Source organism: Xenopus tropicalis, chromosome 8, assembly GCF_000004195.4.
Source record: "Xenopus tropicalis strain Nigerian chromosome 8, UCB_Xtro_10.0, whole genome shotgun sequence".
Lineage (NCBI taxonomy): Eukaryota > Metazoa > Chordata > Amphibia > Anura > Pipidae > Xenopus > Xenopus tropicalis.
The window spans coordinates 131,445,760-131,467,636 of record NC_030684.2 but is presented as its reverse complement, the minus strand read 5'-3'; the positions used below and the strand labels follow the sequence as shown (position 1 = coordinate 131,467,636).

The 21,877-nt window shown below is 45.9% G+C and overlaps 1 protein-coding gene across 4 annotated transcripts in view; it reads right to left on the bottom strand.

Annotated features, from left to right (window-relative positions):
- The window catches only part of nek2 (NIMA-related kinase 2), an 80,491-nt gene extending 59,046 nt beyond the window's left edge, over positions 1-21,445 (bottom strand). The window contains exon 1 of one of the 4 annotated variants that reach the window (XM_012968175.3): positions 20,916-21,445. The gene's annotated coding sequence lies outside the window, so the exon portion shown is untranslated. Of the gene's footprint in view, positions 1-5,937; positions 6,037-20,915 lie in introns of those variants that run through there. The other 3 variants (XM_012968179.3, XM_031890304.1, XM_012968176.3) reach the window with 3 other exon arrangements.
- Positions 21,446-21,877: the final 432 nt, after the last annotated feature.

The following is a 21,877-nucleotide window of genomic DNA, read 5'->3' as shown; positions in this document are numbered from 1 at the left end:
TGTCAGAGGCCCAATCAAATCAAGGGGCCCAGACTGACGTCAAAGGGGGAGCATCTCACAAAAGGGGTCAAAAGGAGGTGGGGTTTGGGCAGGTCAGGGTGGGGTTTGGACAGGTCAGGCTGGGGATTGGCAGGCCAGGGACATGGCCAAATAGCATATGCATCAGCGTATGGGGCCCCCCTATTCCTCTTGGAAACCCTGCTGCTAAGCTTTAACACATTAATAGACAAATTTATTGTTTCACATTGTGTTCCTGCTATTGACAGCAGTGACAGCAGCAACTCTTCTCTGCATAAAATATCCATTTAATATGGCTCCTTATCTACCCCGTCTCCATATCGGCCAAGAGCTGATGGCAATCTATACAGAACCGCACCACTGATCCATACGAATGTACAAATTCTCCTGAAAAATCAAATAGGGTGATAAAAACCCAATATAAGGAAAGGGTTCATTTCGACCCATCCATCATGATTATTAAAGCTTTTGACTTAACTAACATTGATTGCCTCGGCCAGGGAAAGGGGCAGCGGAGAGGCTTCTGGCAGAGAGATTGCCAAGATGTGGCTCTCAGGGATCTGCGCCGGGCTCCATTAATCACTTCAACAGACTCGCCAATGCTGATAAACTGCAAGTCAAGGATGTTTCCTCGAAACCGTCTCAGGATACAACAGATGCAGCATTATGCAAAGCTCAGCGCTATTGTATTAATATTATATATGTCAGGAAAGAATATGTTAGTTTTATATAAAGGCTTCTTTTCCCTTACATTACAGGCTGTTCATCTTCTTGGGTTCAGGCCCTGTTTGCAATCTAATATTTGGGTCACGCTTACCTAAGCCATGGGAGGGGGGGCAACTGGTTAGACCCTCGGCCCCTGCATGATTCTAATAGTTACCCTTCTACCCTGGGCAAGGGATAGAGTCATCGAGGATGCCTTACCAATTTAAACCCCAAAGTCATTTTAAAGTGCCACACTTGCCCAGAATACCTGTTGTTTCTGACTGACAGCCCCCCCAAATGATACAACATCATGCTCAGTATGACCAAGAGACCATTAAGGGTTCTTTCTATGGGATAAACAAGACAATGTAACACAATAGGAGGTCTCTAGCAGGTAAACAGGAGGGTTGTGGCCAGGCAGCCAAAGACAACGACAGCAAAGGTTAAAACTGCAGCAACACCTTTATAGAGACCAGAGGGAGCACAGCAATAAATGCAGAAAAAAATAATATATCATATAATATATCTACATAAAACAAAAGGCAAAAAGTAAAAATGAAGATATACAGGCCTTTTCAAAGTTAATATTTATGTGAAAATGGAAACATTTTAAATCCAATTCTTCTGTTCCTAATTCCCCATGATCACTAGAGAGCACCAGTCTACCTGATACAGTAATGAGTTCCTTTTCAGCCGGTGCAGCAGAATATCCAGTCCCCCGTGGGCAGACGCTGGCCAAGCTGAACTACTCCCCAATCCCACACACCTGCCTCGCACTGCAGAACCAAACACGGAGATGTTTAGTATTCTGAGAGTCTCTCCGGAACAGCACGGATCTCAGTGATTTCCTTCTAGCGGAGCAATCTCAGGGGACGTATGGGAAAACGCTCTGCTCATGGAGGGGCAGTAGTTTGGAACAGAATATTCTTGCACAAGCTGATTTCTTGTGAATGCAAAAGAATGGGTAGTAGTGTACACTATATAGCCAAAAGTATGCAGACACCCCTTCTAATTACTGGAATCAGCTATTTAAGCCTCAGACATCAGCGCCTCTATAAAATTCAATAGGGAAGGCCCTTCCCTGTTTCAGCACAAAGTAAAGGTGCCCATACACTATAAGATCCGCTCGCTTGGCGATGTCGCCAAGCGAGCGGATCTTCACCCGATATCCCCACCTACGGGTGGGCGATATCGGGTAGCAAGTGGCTTTTAAAAAAAATAATCCCTGGGGCCAAACGATCGGATTACATTTGCGGCCATGGGGCAGTCGGTTCGGGGACCACATCAACGAGCCGATGCGGTCCCCGATCCGACCGGATTTTCTAACCTGGCCGATCGAGATCTGCCCAATTTCAGGCCAGATATCGGTCGGCCAGGCAGCTCTGTTCTGCCCATACACGGGCCGATTAGCTGCCGAATCGGTCCAAGGGACCGATATCGGCAGCTATAGTCGGCCTGTGTATGGGGACCTTAAGGCCCATACAGGAAGGGCTTGATGAGATGGGAGTGGAAGAACTTGACTAGCCTGGACAGTGCCCTGGCCTCAACCCAACTAAACCCCTGTTGTATGAATGGGAAAGCTGATGCAAACAATGCCAAACGGCCCAACATCGGTGCCAGGGGCATTTTTGGCCCCAGAGCCACCCAAGGTGGCTCCTCCGATGCTGCTCCCCTCAACCCCCCTGTGTGCTTACCTTTACAGTGCTGGAGGGGGTCCAGGGGGGCTACAACGCTAATGTAGAGAATGCAATTGTGTCCTCTGCACTTACCAGCTACCTGGTAACCTTAGGGGAGCTGCTGCCTGAGGCGAGCTTCTCAACTTGTCTCATGATAGCAGTGCCCCGATCGGTGCCAGCCTCCTACTCATGAATGGAAGCAAATCCCACCAACAATGGTCTAAAATCTAGTGCAAAAGCCTTCCTGGAAAAGCAGAGGTTGTTTTAGCATCAAAGAGAGGACCACCTTCATTTTAATGCCCAAGGAGTGGGAATGAGGTGTCCACATTCCCTTGGTCATATAGTGTAACTCCTCAGCTGTAATGCAGGGTAGGACTACTGCACAAAGCAAGGTCTGTATTTTTTATGATGGGTGTGAAATGTCTATAGTGGCCGGCACAGAGGCCTGACTTCAACCCAATTTAACCTCCGGTGGGGAGGGAGGCTGAACTGGAACACCAATACGAGCCAGGCATGATCGCCCAACATCAGTGCCAAACATCTTCCTTATGAATGGGAAGCAAATCCTATCAACAATGTTTAAGCACCTAATGGGAACCTTCCTAGAAGGGTAGAGGCTGTTTTAGCAGCAAAGACTGGACCCACTTCATATTAATCCCCTTGGTTTGACATACTGAACAGGCTGGTGTCCACATACCTTTGAACACAAGCAACTATCATGTGATCTCTGAGGGAGCACACAGCCCATCACAAAATGGTGGATCAAAAGCAATATTTATAGATATATATATTCCAGTTTAGGTTTAAATTAATATTAATATGACATAAACTATCTATTGGTTAAGTATTCATTCTGTGGGTATAGATTTTCTTTAATTATCCAATGAGAGATGTGTTGATAGGAAATATTATTTTATTCTCTCCAATTAATTTTTTTTTTTTGGGGGGGGGGTCAATAAAATGAACCAGTGTTTGGTCATTCAGGAGATACTAGAGCTCATTTATCAACACTGGGCAAATTTGCCCATGGGCAGTAACCCATAGCAACCAATCAGTGATTGGCTTTTTTCAGCCAGCTGCATGTAGAACAATGGTTGCAACAATTTGATTGGTTGCCATAGGTTACTGCCCATGGGCAAATTTGCCCAGTGTTGATAAATTGCCCCCACTGTGTCTTAATATCTTGTGCTGGCCCATTCCCAGTACCCTCCACCAAAGATAGTTGAGAAGCAAGTTATATCAGATAGGGCTATGCTGGGCCACTGGTAGAACAATGGTTGCAACAATTTGATTGGTTGCCATAGGTTACTGCCCATGGGCAAATTTGCCCAGTGTTAATAAATGGCCCCCACTGTGTCTTAATATCTTGTGCTGGCCCATTCCCAGTACCCTCCACCAAAGATAGTTGAGGAGCGAGTTATATCAGATAGGACTATGCTGGGCCATTACCTTTAAAAAGTAAAAGGTCAAGGCGGCTGTGTTTTGGTTGCTTGCACGTCACCCGCATCGTCCCCTTCCCAAGGGCAATTTGACGCCACGACCATAGAATTTCTAAGAAATCATTTTAGCAGCATGTTCCAACTGGATGTTTTTCTGCAGTTAAAGGGCAGGGTGACTGTTTATTGAGATGCAGGCGGAGAGGGAGACGTGGCCGGGCAGGGGGAAACAGCTGGAATTTAATACACAAGTTCACGGATAAAATCCAGACATAAATGAGCCCACGAAGGTCATGAACGTGGGATGAGGGTCCGGCGGAAGGGCCCCCATATGACGGAAATAAGACACGCATACCCTCTATCAAGGGAAACCATTACACAAGATTGAGGTATTTGCTGGAGGTGCTACTACAACACCGCAACATGCTACACAACCGGTTTGCCAAGTTCTTTCTCTACAAGAACAACTACAGTGCCAGCGAGTTCTTCAACTACTTCACAAACGAACAAAACACCACTTTACACATAAAGGAATCAGATAGCGAAACAAAGGACCCTCGTTGCCTGAAAGCATGAAAATGGGGCAAACGGAAATCCCTGAAATAACATTGCTTTGGTTAATTAAAGGGGAAAAAAACCTGTAAAAAAGGTTGGCAGAAACTGCTGAGCACTTCTGTAATCTGATTGAAATAGCTTTAACAGTTTCTTAATCTCTAACAAGCCCTGCCATAATCCCTGGAAGCTTCTCCAATCACTGACATTTCCCTATGCTCATTGCTGCCCCCCTTGTCCCCCGGAACTTTTTTTTGCATGAGAAGGGGTCATGGGGTGCTGCACTGCTAGTGCAATAGTGCTAGAAGTGCCGAAATTCTGCTTTCAAAATTGGAATTAAATAATCAACTTTTTGAGAAGTTACCTCTGACAAACCCTGCTGTCGGTGCAGGGATTAATCTCCTAGATCAGGGGCAAACTTTTTGGCTCAGGGGCCACATTGACTTACAGACGGGCTGGGCCAGTGTTACGCCATTTTCGCTCATCAGTCCCAGATACCAAGTCTCGCGTGATGAGACTTGTGGAGTCGGCGGCCCAGATAAAAAAAAAAGACCAACGGGCCGGACGTGGCCAACGGGCCATAGTTTGCCCATCCCTGTCCTAGATGGTAGCCAATCCAATCAAATGTCTCCATCTTGCCACTATCATCAGAGCCAAGTAGTGTCAGCTCCCAAGGCAATACTACTTGCTACATGGGCCTACCATCATTCATCCACCCCCTCCAGTTGAGTCCTAAGGTGGCCACACATGCGGCGATTTTCGATCTTTCGTGCGACCATCGGTCGCAAAGATCGTTCCAATCAGCCGCTAACGTTCAGGGCTGAATTGTCAGATATGGAGGTAGAAACAATAGGATTTCTACCTCCTTCTGCCAATTCAGCCCTGAAGGCAGATTTTGCTCAGGTGCCTTCTATGGCGCCCGATCAAAATCTTGTAACCCGCCCAATCGGCGAGTCGACCGATATCAGCAGCCTCCTGCGATATCGGTCGACTCACCGACTTGCCATACACGCATTGAATATCGTACAAAATGAGGTCTCGTACAATATTATCGGTGCGTGTTTGGCCAGCTCTAGGCACTTACCATTGCCGACCCCTAGTTCTAGCCCTGACTGACATGTAACTGTGGGCTCTGGAGAGATAAAGCATGGTCCCCCAAGCCCCCCAGCAATGTGACAACTTCTGCAAATCCTTTCTGGATTTGATTAGACTTTGAACCTCTAGTAACCAGTAACCTCTTCTCAAGCTTTTATCACCCAAGGCCTCCCTTTATCGCCCAAGGCCTCGCCCATTTATAATAATATCAGTAAAACACAATTTGCACAGGAGTCTGCAAACATCACAGTTCTATACAGGGTAACCGCCTCTGCAGAAGTTGACACAGGGATCAGTGGAATCCAATATTTGGGCATTTTAACCCTCTATATAGAATTAGGAGGCTACTGCTCTCATGGAGCCTATTCCTTCCCCGTTGTATGCATTTTTCATGTTTTACTTTTTAACTAAAGTACAGAAAAGTACATTTTAACAGTTCTTAAACTAATATTTACCCTTGTGTTGTTGATGTGGAGTCCTAGCTGTCTCTGAGCAAGCCTTTACCCAATAATAGTTCCATGCCGTGTCCTAACCTGCCTGGATCATGGGTGCAGCTCTCTCCTCCCACAAGGAAAAGCTCTGCAGTTTGTAGTGAGGCCGAGCGATCTTTTATTGGAAAAGGAACCGGTTCCCAGAAAGTGTCCTTCACTTGGATACACCCACTGTGTATGAAACTGTAATCGCCAGTCGGGCCCAGTTCCAGCATTATAGAGACACACCGGCAATACTTACAATAAACTTGGCAGTCCCACGGGGCCTGTACTTTGTGTAAACACTTAGCCCTATCTACATAATTGCCCTTTATTACAGTCTGGATAATCCACAATCACATCTTCATTTTCTCTCCCAATTATTATTGTGTTTGAGGTCCCGTCACTAAATCTACTAGACTTGTAAAGTGAATATAAGGATGTTTTTGACATATTGGTTTCTATTGAACGCGTTGTAGTTAAACTATTTATAGGTAGGTAGACAGTGAATGGTTTGCCCCACAGGAAACTATTAAATCTAGTTTGAGCTTGCAGCAAGTAGCACGTCACATCAGCCGTGTGTATTGGACCTGAGTGCAGGGAGCACTCTCCTTCTTCTGTTATAATGCTATTTTTCCATGGTGCGCCCCATACTTCTTTCTTTCAACTCCACTTTCAACCTGCTGTAGGGTATAGATCTCCTTCTTCCATTTTCTTCTCTCCCATTTGCTCCTATAGTCCTTCCTTCAACTTCTTTCCCCTCTGTACTGCTCAAACCTATCCTTACTTTTTCTTTCTTCTTCATTCTATAAATCATTCTTTCCCCTTTCTCCCCTGTCTGTATATGGCCCTCAGAACATCCAGCTTTGAAACTCATAGGGCCACAGGGTGAGGTGGCAAAATGTCCAAGGCTATAGTTGAGTAGACTCCAGCCTCGGGCAGCCTGAAGATCTCTACTTTCCTGGTGGGCCAGTTCAACCCAATTATCCTCAGCTAACCACACCAAGTGGAAGATCTCCTGCTATCCTGGTTAGCCAGTTAGATTCAACTAACAACATGGTAGGATCTGTTTAGCCCAAGCTAATAAAACAGATCACTGTCAGTTTAGCCACATGAGTTGCTTTGCTGGTCTCCTGAATGACTTTATATCTGATGTTTCATGCAGACAGGTCTGCTGATGAAAGTAATCAGTGATTGATTTAATTACTGACTGCTTAAGTTTTAATTTTTAATAAACTTTTAGACCATGCACAAAGCAATATCAGGCCTATTTATTGAATCTGACCCTAATTTCCAATCATTTTGATTGTTGTGCAGCCAACATTAAGCTGGCCATACACTTAAATACCAATAATATAATATTAAGTGAAGCTTCTATACAAGTATGCATAGCCTACTTGGGACATCCAGGCACCAAAAAAATATAGGTCAAATGTTTGAGTAGACTACTTGAGTTGACTCATGGACAGCCTCCTGCTTTCTCCTGAGCCAATTCAATCCATTTAGCCTCAGCCAACCACACAATGGGATCCAGTTTCTCACCCTAAAGCTGGCCATACACGGGCAGATCCGCTTGCTTGGCGATGTCGCTAAGCGAGCGGATCTTCACCCGATATCCCTACCTACGGGTGGCGATATCGGGGAGGCATGTAGGCGAATTCGATCGTTTGGCCCTGGGGCCAAACGATCAAATTCTACACGCGGCAATGGGGCAGTCGGTTCGGGGACTGCATCAATGAGCCGATGCGGTCCCCGATCCGACTGGATTTTCTAACCTGATTTTCTAGGCCCCTTGGTTCTGCCCCTACACAGGCCGATAAGCTGCCGAATCGGTCCAAGGGACCAATATCGGCAGCTATAATTGGCCTGTGTATGGGGACCTTAAGACAGTGATCCCCAACCAGTAGCTCGGGAGGAACATGTTGTTCCCCAACCCCTTGGATGTTGCTCCCAGTGGCCTCAAAGCAGGTGCTCCTTTTTGATTTTCTGGCTTGGAGCCTATTGCAGTTTGCCAGTCCACATTGGGCTACCAAATAACCAATCACAATTGAAAACTGAAAGTGTTTTCATGCATGCGTTGCTCTTCAACCTTTTTTAGATTTAAATGTTGCTCACAGGGAAAAAAGGTTGGGGACCCCTGCCCTAAGATGATAAGATTCGGTTAGTTCCAGTTAAGCCACACGCAAGGAACCTAACAAAAACAAATCACATCGCTAGTCACCTGGATTTCTGGTGGTCCAGGCAAACAGAGCAGAAGAAGACTATCGCAAAGATTTTCCTGCCCAAGAGTATTTTAGTTTTTAAAATAACTTTGGAACCATTCAAACAGAGATATCAAGATATCAGGCCATCGTCCTCAGAAATGACCAAAATGTCCAAGCATTTTAGGGTGAAGACACATGGAGCTACTAGTAGCAGCTACTTGTCGTGGCTACTAAAACAGACAATGCTGAATATTTACTGATAATTGTCTCGTGTGTCTACGTTTTAGCAGGCAATTCTCAGTGTTGTCTAGTAGCCTCGAAAAAGTAGCTGCTACTAGTAGCCCAGTGTGTCTTCACCCTTAGGGCTCTGGTACACGGGGAGATTAGTTGCCTGCGAAAAATCTCCCTTGTTGCAGGCAACTAATCTCCCCGATATGACATCCCACCGGCGAAAATGTAAATCGCCAGTGGGATGGCATACGTGGCGATTTACATTTTCGCTGGTGGGATGGGATATCGGGGAGATTAGTCGCCCGCAACAAGGGAGATTTGTCGCGGGCGATTAATCACCCCGTGTACCAGACCCCTTAGGGCAGTGACACACCCTGCAATGCTATCCCACCAGCTAGAATGTAAATCGGAAATCGTGATTTGCGGAAGTGTCGCGAAGTTGCCTCTCAAGGCAACTTCAGCAAATCACGGACCCATGTATGCCATCCCACAAGCGATTTACATTCTAGCCAGTGGGATGGCATTGCGGGGAGATTAGTCGCGGCGCAACTAATTTCCCCATGTGTCACGGCCCTTAAGTGACGTGGCCAGCATTAGGCTCAGTTCAGATTACATGCTGCTACTGCAGCCATTTCTATCCATTAAATCCTAGAACATATCCATATAATCTCTGCTATCTCCCCATGCTGTAAGGTTTGTACATGAAATGATCTTTGCAGATTCGGTACAGTCTGGGGGAAAGAATGCTGCGCTGCTAGCGGTTGTGCGTCACTGGGCCGGCACAATACATAACAGCAAAGCACAATGGATAATACAAAGCACGATGATTTAAGAAGGTTTTGCTCTGTGTCTTCTATTGAAACAGCTGGTAACATTCTCAAACAAAATCATGCGACTGCTGAAGAATCGCAGCCCTAGGGAGCCTTTTGCACTGAAGCTTTTAAACTCTTAAAGAAGCGTGTCCTCTGTATTAAGGCTAATTCTTACACTAAAATAACCAAGATCACGTCAGCTAAACAGTAGCCGGCTCTCAGGAGGGTGGCCCTTTATAGATAATAGTCAGCTACATGGGATTCCCTGGAGCCCCACATTAATTATCTGTATTTATAGGGAAAATATAGTCTATGTCGGGTTGTCCCGGAGGAGACCAAGGCAAATGGGAAGGAGCTATTGTTTCCCTGTGACGCTACTGTAGATTGGTTCCGACTGTTGTGCTCGCTGAATATGTCTCTTTATATATTTATACTTATACCTGTGGGTGGTAATTTCTTTCCCAGAGTACAGGTATAGGACCCGTTATCCAGAATGCTCGGGACCAAGGGTATTCCGGATAAGGGGTCTTTCCGTAATTTGAATTTCAATACCTTAAGTCTACTAAAAAATCAATAAAACATTAATCTTATTTGGGATCAATTACAAGGTTCTGTTTTATTTCTACATCAAAAAAGGAAATCGATTTTAAAATTCTGAATTATTTGATTAAAATGGAGTCTATGGGAGACAGGCTTTCCGTAATTCGGAGCTTTCTGGATAACGGATTTCCGGATAAGGGGTCCCATACCTGTATATGCATCTATAGAAGGGGGGGGCACATAAAATCACTTCAACAAACAACAAAGGTTGAGCTGTAGCATTGTTACATTGTGAGCCCTCACTGGAAGTGGAGGTAGGGTGTGTAGTTGAGTAGTTCAACTTGTGCTATGACACTAAAGGGTCCTTCCTTTGCACTCTGAATTACTGAGGTAATAAGAGTCAGCAATACACATACAACAGGCATCAATGTTTAAGCTTACACATGTAGCCCCCATCATTTCAGATATCCATTGATGCTCCAAGGGAGCCCTATCACACAGAAATCCCTACTCTGGCGGGAGTTGGCCGGCAGCATCAGACTAGGGCATTACTTATCCACCAGGGCTGCGATTTGAAAGGACCCCGTCCCAACCTTCTGACCTCCTCCCTACGGCCGCATTGTGTACCTTTTGCCTCCTTAATTCTTCTAAATCAGGGGGCCCCAACCTTTCCAAAGTCAAATGTAAAAAGACTTGGAGAGCAACACAAGCACCATAAAAGTTCATGGAGGAGCCAAATAAGGGCTGTGATTGGCTATTAGGCAGCCTCTATGCACCCTATCAGCTTACAGGGGGCTTTATTTGGTAGGAAATCTTGTTTTTATTCAACCAAAACTTGCCCCCAAGTCAGGAATTCAAAAATAACTCCCTGGTTTGGGGGCACTGAGAGCAACATCCAAGGGGTTGGGGAGCAACATGCTGCCCCCGAGCCACTGGTTGGAGATATCACTGTTCTAAACTTTAAAGGGGTGGCTTGGGCAAGGGACTGGGCCTGGGCCGGCATGACCCATGAGGGACAGGGACCAGTATCCCACCAGCTCTGTTGCAGGGATATATTAACCTGACTACTTCTCCTTGGTGGGGCACACCCTGACTTCACTAAGGCATGGTTACCTCTGGTTACTACTAAGACATGGTTACCTCTGGTTACTACGAAGGCATGGTTACCTCTGGTTACTACTAAGGCATGGTTACCTCTGGTTACTACTAAGGCATGGTTACCTTTGGTTACTACTAAGGCATGGTTACCTTTGGTTACTACTAAGGCATGGTTACCTTTGGTTACTACGAAGGCATGGTTACCTCTGGTTACTACTAAGGCATGGTTACCTCTGGTTACTACGAAGGCATGGTTACCTCTGGTTACTACTAAGGCATGGTTACCTCTGGTTACTACTAAGACATGGTTACCTCTGGTTACTACTAAGACATGGTTACCTCTGGTTACTACGAAGGCATGGTTACCTCTGGTTACTACTAAGGCATGGTTACCTCTGGTTACTACGAAGGCATGGTTACCTCTGGTTACTACTAAGGCATGGTTACCTCTGGTTACTACGAAGGCATGGTTACCTCTGGTTACTACTAAGGCATGGTTACCTTTGGTTACTACTAAGGCATGGTTACCTTTGGTTACTACTAAGGCATGGTTACCTTTGGTTACTACTAAGGCATGGTTACCTTTGGTTACTACTAAGGCATGGTTACCTTTGGTTACTACTAAGGCATGGTTACCTTTGGTTACTACTAAGGCATGGTTACCTCTGGTTACTACTAAGGCATGATTACCTCTGGTTACTACTAAGGCATGGTTACCTTTGGTTACTACTTAGGCATGGTTACCTTTGGTTACTACTAAGGCATGGTTACCTTTGGTTACTACTAAGGCATGGTTACCTCTGGTTACTACTAAGGCATGGTTACCTTGTGGGAGGTAGGATAAGCCACAAGGATCATGGGCCCAGTAGAACCAGGGCCACCCAGGCCCTTTGGGATTTTTATGGTGGGACAGACCAACCCTGATGCAGTAGAACACAATTGACCAGCATTTTGGCCAAGGTGCAACGATAGAGAAACGTGTACAGCAGCTGCAAAATCCCAATCGGTGCTTTCATCCCTGGTAATTTCAGTTCCCCAGATGGGCTGAGGCACCATGATAACTTCATTTAATTCACAGACTAAATTACTAAATGGTGCATAGTTTACAACAGGTCCAGTAACCCATAGCAACCAACCAGAAGGTAAAAATAAAAAAGATAGGATAATAGATCCCATACCTATATCTCATGTTATCCTTTATTTATATAGCATAGGATATGCTGTAGCCTTTATAGAGATTATACATGATTCTGATCAATCCCTGTCCCAGTGGAGCTTGCAATCTATGGTCCCTAATACACTAATGTAGACAAATAACTTCAATTCTGCCCCCAGGCCAGACAAAGGACAAGATTCAAGCTTGAAGCAATTACAGAGGAATGTTTGGGAGGATTGCCTAAGGCCAGCGATTCCCTAAACCAGATGTTATCAGCGGGGAAAGGCCGGCACCGATTAGATGATCTGTAGCAAACAAGATGTGACCGGCCAATAAACACCCATATACCAATGGCCATCAAAGACTTGCATGTGTTGGCCAGCCTGAGGCCAGCTAGAGATGGGAAGGGGCGGGGCTACAGAAGGCTTTTCCTTTAGAAGTTCTACTTAGTCAAGATGATAGGGTAGACAGCCAAACATTATTTATGGGGTTTATATGCCATACATTAGCAGCGTTAGAACTTGTCTGGTTTCTATTACTCTGTATATAAATATTAATGAGCCTATCAGTTAAAGGGCAACTGATCCTGGCCTGATATTGAGACTATAGCTTGCCATAAAGCAAGACCGGGCTGCTGTTTTATTACTAGACAGGAACTAGAGAGAGAAGATAGCTGGAGGAGTGGATATGTACTCCAATTCACTGTCACTGGTCGATCTAAATTGTTTACATTTTCCTTGTGCAGCTGTCAGTCTTGCACCTTTTATACTGACTTCTAAACTGCTACCTGGTTGCCATGGCGATAAAGCCCTAGCAACCAGGTAGCCGTCTGGATGTCTGTATGGAAGGTGAATGTTAGAGACACAGAATAGAAAAATAAGCAGTGACAAATACAGGTATGGGATCCCTTATCCGGAAACCTGTTATCCAGAAAGCTCCGAATTACGGAAAGCCCGTCTCCCATAGACTCCATTTTACTCAAATAATTCAGAATTTTAAAACCGATTTCCTTTTTCTCTGTAATAATTAAACAGTGCCTTGTAATTGATCCCAACTAAGATTTAAATCATCGTTATTGGATGCAAAACAATCTTATTGGGTTTAATTAATGTTTTATTGATTTTTTAGCAGACTAGGTATGGAGATCCAAATTACGGAAAGACCCCTTATCCGGAATACCCTTGGTCCCAAGCATTCTGGATAACGGGTCCCATACCTGTACAAATAAAGGCAAAATAAACGCGTCCCATTCATTCTGGTATTTGGTTGCCAGGGTCATTGACCCCCAACAACATTAGGGCAAAAGCTGGGGTGAGAAACTAAACGTTTTCCTGTATCTGTAACTTTGTTATAAGGGGGTCCGGCCTGATACACATTCATGCTGACAGTCAGAAGGCAAAGTCACAGTGGGGGACACATTCCAGCAATGGGATTAGATTGGATCAAGGAGGCACGTGCTAGAATGTGACTGAGGGGGAACAGAAGCTCATCTTCCCTGAGATAGAATAATAAGGGCTTACAGTAAGGGGATGGCTGAGGGCGGCAGTTAGAGGTGGACTTGCTGGCAACCTTGCAGTCTATTAGAGTGTCTGCATCACTTTGTACTGAGATTTGTGTGATACTGTCTCTTTAAAATATACAGAAAGGAGTTGCAAATGTGACATTGTCCAGTTACTCTCTGTGAGTTTCCCCAGCGACTCGGCAGCACCGGTTAGAGGGGAACTTCACCTTTAAATAAACCTTTATTATGTTAAAGATGGACCTATTCTACCCCAAATTACACCCTAAGGCTGAAGACACACAGAGCTACTAGTAGCAGCTACTTGTCATGGCTACAGAAATAGACAATGCTGATCATTTACTGATAATTGTCTCTATGTGTGTTTTATCAGAGGCAATTCTCAGTATTGTCTATGGCAGGGGATTTTCTGGAGTTTAGTAGCCGTGAAAAAGTAGCTGCTACTAGTAGCTCAGTGTGTCTTGAACCTAAGGGCTGTGACAAACGGGGGTATTAAATCTCCCTTGTCGCGGACGACTAATCTCCCCGAAATGCCATCCCACCGGCAAGAATGTAAATGGCGGCACTGAGTATGCCATCCCACCGCGATTTACATTCTCGCCAGTGTCACAGCCCTAAGGCTAAAGACACACAGAGCTACTAGTAGCAGCTACTTGTCACAGCCACAAACATAAACAATGCTGATAATTGTCTCTACGTGTGTTTTAGCAGAGGCAATTCTCAGTATTGTCTATGGCGGGGTATTTTCTGGCGTTTAGTAGCCATGAAAAGTAGCTGCTACTAGTAGCTCAGTGTGTCTTCACTCTAACTGTCCTTCAGAGTCCCTCTTCCCCTTCTCCAAACCCCAGGGAAGGGCCAGACTGACAGTTTGGGAGCCACTGATTTATTCTAATCCTTCTTGGTCTTTCTGTTGCTTGTGACACAGGAGGCCACCAGGTTCCTTACTGTGTTAGTACATACAGGTTAACCCCCCCCCCCCCAAAATGACAAATGACCCACTTCCTTCTCCTTCCCCTCTCTTACCCCATCAGAACCTACTGCCCTTCCCTCTCTGACACAAACCCCATCCATCTGCCCCTGTCACCACCACTGACTGAAAGAATTTGCTAACGTTATAGTAATGTGTAGGGAATCCGCAGAAACCACAGCACAACAGGAATGATTGGTGGGGGGGGGGCAGGTTTCTGCAGGATTTACATTAGCCCCAGGCTTTTCTGTTCTCAGTTCTATAGGTCACCACCCCCTTATCAAGCCTTTGAACTCCCCCTGACAAAAAGCCAAAAGGTGACATTCCCCGGAAGAAACAGAGAGTGCAAATCTATTCCATTCATATCGTGCCCCCCCCCCCCCCCCACAGCAATGGTATGTCTCGCAACTTTCAACTACATACAGTCCCTTCCCATTCTCCCAGGGCCGGGCACTTTATATACGGTACCTTCCCATTCTCCCAGGGCCGGGCACTTTATATACGGTACCTTCCCATTCTCCTAGGGCCGGGCACTTTATATACAGTCCCTTCCCATTCTCCTAGGGCCGGGCATTTTATATACAGTCCCTTCCCATTCTCCTAGGGCCGGGCACTTTATATACAGTCCCTTCCCATTCTCCCAGGGCCGGGCACTTTATATACAGTCCCTTCCCATTCTCCCAGGGCCGGGCACTTTATATACGGTCCCTTCCCATTCTCCCAGGGCCGGGCACTTTATATACGGTCCCTTCCCATTCTCCTAGGGCCGGGCACTTTATATACGGTACCTTCCCATTCTCCCAGGGCCGGGCAATTTATATACGGCACCATCCCATTCTCCCAGGGCCGGGCACTTTATATACGGTACCTTCCCATTCTCCCAGGGCCGGGCACTTTACATACAGTCCCTTCCCATTCTCCCAGAGCCAGGCAATTTATATACAGTCCCTTCCCATGCTCCCAGGGCCGGGCACTTTACATACGGTCCCTTCCCATGCTCCCAGGGCCTGGGCACTTTACATACAGTCCCTTCCCATTCTCCCAGAGCCAGGCACTTTATATACGGTCCCTTCCCATTCTCCTAGGGCCGGGCACTTTATATACGGTACCTTCCCATTCTCCCAGGGCCGGGCACTTTATATACGGCACCATCCCATTCTCCCAGGGCCGGGCACTTTATATACGGTACCTTCCCATTCTCCCAGGGCCGGGCACTTTACATACAGTCCCTTCCCATTCTCCCAGAGCCAGGCACTTTATATACAGTCCCTTCCCATGCTCCCAGGGCCGGGCACTTTACATACAGTCCCTTCCCATTCTCCCAGAGCCAGGCACTTTATATACAGTCCCTTCCCATTCTCCCAGGGCCGGGCACTTTACATACGGTCCCTTCCCATGCTCCCAGGGCCTGGGCACTTTATATACAGCCCCTTCCCATTCTCCCAGGGCCAGGCACTTTACATACGGTCTCTTTCCATTCTCCCAGGGCCAGGCACTTTATATACGGTCCCTTCCCATGCTCCCAGGGCCGGGCACTTTACATACGGTCCCTTCCCATTCTCCCAGGGCCAGGCACTTTACATACGGTTCCTTCCCATGCTCCCAGGGCCGGGCACTTTACATACGGTCCCTTCCCATGCTCCCAGGGCCAGGCACTTTATATACGGTCCCTTCCCATTCTCCCAGGGCCGGGCACTTTATATACAGTCCCTTCCCATTCTCCCATGGCCGGGCACTTTATATACGGTCCCTTCCCATTCCCCCAGGGCCGGGCACTTTACATACAGTCCCTTCCCATTCTCCCAGGGCCGGGCACTTTATATACAGCCCCTTCCCATTCTCTCAGGGCCGGGCACTTTATATACAGCCCCTTCCCATTCTCTCAGGGCTGGGCACTTTATATACAGTACCTTCCCATTCTCCCAGGGCCGGGCACTTTATATACAGCCCCTTCCCATTCTCCCAGGGCCGGGCACTTTACATACAGTACCTTCCCATTCTCTCAGGGCCGGGCACTTTATATACAGTCCCTTCCCATTCTCCCAGGGCCGGGCACTTTATATACAGCCCCTTCCCATTCTCTCAGGGCCGGGCACTTTATATACAGCCCCTTCCCATTCTCTCAGGGCTGGGCACTTTATATACAGTACCTTCCCATTCTCCCAGGGCCGGGCACTTTATATACAGCCCCTTCCCATTCTCCCAGGGCCGGGCACTTTATATACAGTACCTTCCCATTCTCTCAGGGCCGGGCACTTTATATACAGCCCCTTCCCATTCTCCCAGGGCCTGGCATTTTATATACAGTACCTTCCCATTCTCTCAGGGCCGGGCACTTTATATACAGTACCTTCCCATTCTCCCAGGGCCGGGCACTTTATATACAGTACCTTCCCATTCTCCCAGGGCCGGGCACTTTATATACAGCCCCTTCCCATTCTCTCAGGGTCGGGCACTTTAAATACGGTCCCTTCCCATTATCCCAGGGCCGGGCACTTTACATACAGCCCCTTCCCATTCTCCCAGGGCCAGGCACTTTATATAGGGTCCCTTCCCATTCTCCCAGGGCCGGGCACTTTACATACAGCCCCTTCCCATTCTCCCAGGGCCGGGCACTTTATATATAGCCCCTTCCCATTCTCTCAGGGCCGGGCACTTTATATACGGTCCCTTCCCATTCTCCCATGGCCGGGCACTTTATATACAGTCCCTTCCCATTCTCCCAGGGCCGGGCACTTTACATACAGTCCCTTCCCATTCTCCCAGGGCCGGGCACTTTATTTACAGCCCCTTCCCATTCTCCCAGGGCCAGGCACTTTATATACGGTCCCTTCCCATTCTCCCAGGGCCGGGCACTTTATATACGGTCCCTTCCCATTCTCCCAGGGCCGGGCACTTTATATACAGTCCCTTCCCATTCTCCCAGGGCCGGGCACTTTATATACAGTCCCTTCCCATTCTCCCAGGGCCGGGCACTTTATATACGGTCCCTTTCCATTCTCCCAGGGCCCAAGATGTAGAGAATTATAGTCTGAGACAATTTGCAATTGGTCTTTATTTTTTATTTGTGTCTTTTTTTAATTTCTTTGTTTTTTGTGCAGTAACTATTCAGTTTGGGATTTCAGCACCTATCTGGTTGCTATGGTCTAAATTACCCTAGTAACCAGGCAGTGGTTTGAATGAGAGCCTGGAATATGAATAGGAGAGGGCCTAAATATAAATTTAAGTAATAAAAAGTCACCACAACAATAAAAGTGGCTGCCGGGGTCAGTGACAACCCTATTTGAAAGCTGGAAAGAGGAAGAAGAAGAAGGCAAATAATACAAAAACTATACAAAGTAAAAAACAAAGACCAATTGAAAAGTTGCTACTATAACACACTAAAGGTGAAGTACCCCTTTAATATACAGTACCTTACTACATCCCCAGCACTGAGCACTTTATACAGAAAATGAGCAGAGAGACTTTCAGTGCAATTCTTATAGAATCTATAGAAGCTGTACCAGAGAGATTTACTTTACCTAACAATTCCCTACTTTTGTAGCTTAGCATGTCGCACAGCCACACAGAAGCCAGTGCGGTCTGCAGCAGGCACCTAATAGAACTGCATTGGCCCCGGCAGGTGTGAACTGAGAGGTGTTAATTGTTGCACAAACTGCCGGAAAAGAAAGAAAAGAGCAATGCTGAGTGCCTGTTGGCCAGCAGCCGGGCGCATTCCGCGGATAGTTCTCTGGGTGCGCAGTGGGATAAATAGCCTAAAATAGGAATTTGGCACAGAACTGCCCATCTCTGTGTTGCTGCTGCTTCTACAACAAAAATGCAAAAACTATGTTTTTAACTCCTCGCTAGCCAGGGAGGATTCTAAAATCTCTGTGTAGATTAAAGGACAAGTAACACCAAAACATAAAAACTGTTCAAAGTGTCAACCTGGGCCAATCACATTAGTCCATATTAGTATAATATATACTTGCATAGGCTACAACATGTGCTACTGAAAAAGGTGGCCCTCCAGTGCTAGTTAAGCCACGCCCAGTATCCCCAGGGGTAAATAAAGCTGATGCCATTTGGCAATGTCAAATAAGCCCCACAGCCCTGGGCGGAGCCTGTTATCCCAGATATAACAATGGAAGCAATGAGCCCCTACCACACACCTTCCATCATACCAGAAAATGAATAATAGTTGTAAAGTTTGCCCACGTCTAGTAACCCATAGCAACCTATTAGATCGGTAAATGCTTCTTGCTGATTGGATAATAGGGGTTAAAGGGCTTTGCACATATCAATAAATTAAAGACATTGTTAATCTCTACAATAACTTATTTTTTTTTATTATTTGCAGTTTTGAGTTATATAGCTTTTTGTTCAGCAGCTCTCCAGTTTTGAATTTCAGCAGCTATCTGGTTGCTAGGGTCTGATTTAACCTAGCAACCAGGCAGGCCTTTGAAAGCGAGACAGGAATATGAATTCTGAAGGGCCTAAATATAAAGATAAGTAATAAAAAGTAACAATAACAATAAAATTGTAGCCTCACAGAGCAATATTTTTTGGCTTCTAGGGTCAGTGACCCCCATTTGAAAGCTGGAAAGATTCAGAAGAAAAAGGTAAATAATAAAAAAAAAACTATACAAAATAAAAAAATGAAGACCAATTGAAAACTTGCTAAGAATATATCATCCTATAGCATACTAAAAGTTAACCTAAAGGTGAAACGCCCCTTTAATAGAAGCTGCAAGTCTTCTACAGGTATAGTAACCTATAGAATGGTTACTATGGTTACTATAGGTTACTAGACCTGGGCAATCTTTTCAGGATTAAGTACATTCCCTGCTATATACGTCTTCAGCCTTAAAAATCAACAACACTGGCGAATAGCTGTTTGTGTAGCTTGGTTCTGCCAAGGCAAGCAATATGACAGCTTTGACCCAGATACTGCTTGGTCAGTCCATGCAAGCATTCTGCCACAATGTGCCCACTGGTGCCAACGTACCGACAGCAGGTGGAGAATGCGCCCGGTGCTGAAGTAACTACTATAGGTTCTGTAGCGCTGAGAGAAATCAGTTGATTGTGAGAGAATGGGACCCCAATACCCACGAGGGGCTGCAAAGTGCTGCAGGGCCCCCAGAGCTACAAGCTACACAGCAGCCATTCAAGGGCAGGATGGAACTTTAGGGATATGAGTCTTTTTCCAACCTCAGCTACTATGTTACTGTGCAAGGGGATGTGGGCTCACTAACCCGAGTAGCCGAGCAGCAGAACAGGGAGATAAAGGGGAAGCTAAATCATAGATAAGAACCATAAAGATCCCGTTGCAGAATCAGCTATAAACATGTATTTATAAAGTGCCAACATATACTGCAGCGCTGTACAATCCAAATACTGACCCATGCCTTTCTTATTAGAGCTTAGAGAGATGTTTCCTTTCTCTATTATTTTATCTATGTAACTATCATCTATCTATCTATCTATCTATCATCTATTTATCTATCTTTCTAATCTTCCCCCTCTCTCTCTTTCATCTATATCTCTTGATCTATCTTTCTATCCCTCTTTTCTATCTGTCTATCTATCATTATTATTATTATTATTAACATTTATTTATAAAGGGCCAACATATACTGCAGCGCTGTACAGTCCAAATACTGACCCATGCCTTGCTTATTAGAGCTTAGAGAGATGTTTCCTTTCTCTATTATTTTATCTATGTAACTATTACCTTTCTATATCTATCTATCTATCTATCTATCTATCTATCTATCTATCTATCATCTATCTATCTATCTATCATCTGTCTATCTATCTATCTAAATATCATCTATCTTTCTAATCTACCCTATCTCTTTCTCTCTCTCATCTATATCTCTTGATCTATCTTTCTATCCCTCTTTCATATCTATCTATCTATCTATCTATCTATCTATCTATCTATCTATCATCTATCTATCTATCTAGCTATCATCTATCTATCTATCTATCTATCTGTCTGTCTGTTTGTCTATCTATCATCTATCTATCTATCTATCTATCTATCTGTCTGTCTGTTTGTCTATCTATCATCTATCTATCTATCATCTATCTATCTATCTATCTATCTATCTATCTATCTAATCTACTCTCTCTCATCTATATCTCTTGATCTATCTTTCTATCCCTCTTTTATATCTATCTATCTATTTATCTATCTGTTTATCTATCTCTTTCTCTCCCTCGATGTGTTGCCCTTGGCTGCAGTGTAAATGACAGTGACAGTCGGTTGCACCAGATGTAATAAAGCCCTCAGATCTTACAGAATTGCCTCACGTGTGCAGAAATGAAAGTGGAAGAGGGAGTGTGTGGCCCCCCAGTCCCAGCGCTTATGGGGGGACCCTGCAGCCCGACACACAGTATTTCATATAATACTACATACATAATGTAAGCAAGGAGTGAGTTCTGTACATACCCACGGTTCTGCTGCTCGGTTAGATCTCCTTCCTCAGGAGTGACAAGGGGCTTGATCCGTCTGTCTCTCCCAATCCCCCTGCTCAGCTCCAGGATCCCGGGGTGGGTGCTGACTGCTGGTCTCCCCTCTGCTCTGCACTCCCTGCAGCTCTGCAAATGGAATAATCACCTCCTCTCCAAAGTTTCTCTTCTCCAATGCTGCAAAGGAGGGGGCTGAATTTCTGGCTTTTGGGTATTTGTTGTGTGTGTGCAGCTGCATGCCAGACCTTGCTGCAGCCAATCTGATTCTGCCTCCTGGGGAGCCTGGGGGGGCAATACAGGCTGGGCTTGTGAGTGCAGGTAGGGAATGCAGAATGAGTGCAGAATGGGAGAGTCTCCCTAGCAGGGCTCACATGCTGTAGAACACAAGCAGGGTGCAGTATAAGGGGGGATCCCCATCCCAGACCCCCTCTTTCCCTGTCTCTGCTCTCACCCAGCTCGGGGGCTGCACCCACAGGAGCACAGGAAGCGAGTGTGCAACACTGTCACTGACTTTCATGCAATGCTTAGTAGTAAGGGAAACTGCACCGCGGCGATAGTGTGTGTGTGTGTGTGATGTAAGCCAAGCAGGAAGGGACTGGGCTATTAAAGGGAAAGTGCACCCTGTTACCCATAAAATAAACCATATTTATACAGTTCAATACATATGTCACATTGAGATGACCTTGAATCCAAAGTAATATATAATGCACTGCGCTATTGAGCACCCTGTATAGCAGGGGTCCCCAAACTTCTGACCCAAGGGCCCCTCAGACTGTTGGGGGGCCGGACCACCATCACCAGCACATCCCCCCCCCCGCCACTGCCACCGACTGTTCACATTACCTCTCAACTCTGCCCCCCGGCGCTACGTTCATTAACACTGAGTCTTACCTGTACCAGTTCCCCCCAGTCTGCAGTCTGTCCATCTCAGCTCCCCTGTGC